Genomic DNA, 838 nt, shown 5'->3' on the forward strand with positions numbered 1-838 from the left:
CAGGAAGCCCGCTTCTCCCTCTCCTACTCCCCCTGCTTGTGTTCCCTCTCTTGCTGTGTCTCTCTCTGTCAGATAAATAAAATCTTAAAAAAATAAATAAATAAACAGGCCTCCTCCAAATAAACCCAGGTTGCTGGAGGAAACACAGGTCCTCCCTAGCAAAGGGGACTCTGACTCTCTCTCTCAGTTCCTTCTCCTCATTGTTGTGGGGACTTCTCCCTCGCTTGTTTCCCAGCTTAATGGCTATAACTGGAGCCAACTGTGGTTAGTCTCCCTCGGCACGGGGACTTTAAGGAATATTCCCAAGCAGCTGCCAAAACTCCCTTTGTTTCGGGGAAGTTCCCTGTCTTCTCTGGCCTGACATGGACTGTCTATTCCCCCTTGTTGGCAGGAAAACATGGTGTCTGCGTCTCTGTTGGAGCTGATGAGCTCTAGACCCTGGAACCCTTTCTCTGCCTCTGGCAGCACTTTGCCTCTTCTGTTTCCCCCTCCCCTTTCTCCTGTTTCTGCACCACCTTGGGTCCGGCCTGCCTAACTGGCTTCTGTACCATCCTCCGTGCCTCAGGCACCATGGCTCCTTCTTCCCTCGCTGTCAAGGATCAAGAAGAGCACCCCCTGGACTAACACCACCCACTCCAGATTTCCCCGCCAGGGTCTCAGGTAAAGATCGACAATGGGGAAGACCCAGGTGGAACATAATTCAGTATGTAAACTAAGTTAAGGTTGTTCGTTTAATTAAGATAGACGTGTCTTTAAAATTACCACACTAAATGTGAAACTTTCATTCTATCAAGGTTCAGGGAAGGTCAAATAAGCACATATTATCTCTGTTGCAGTT

The sequence above is a fragment of the Mirounga leonina genome, unplaced genomic scaffold, assembly GCF_011800145.1.
Source record: "Mirounga leonina isolate KUSES-001 unplaced genomic scaffold, KU_Mleo_1.0 Mir_180, whole genome shotgun sequence".
NCBI classification, from domain to species: domain Eukaryota; kingdom Metazoa; phylum Chordata; class Mammalia; order Carnivora; family Phocidae; genus Mirounga; species Mirounga leonina.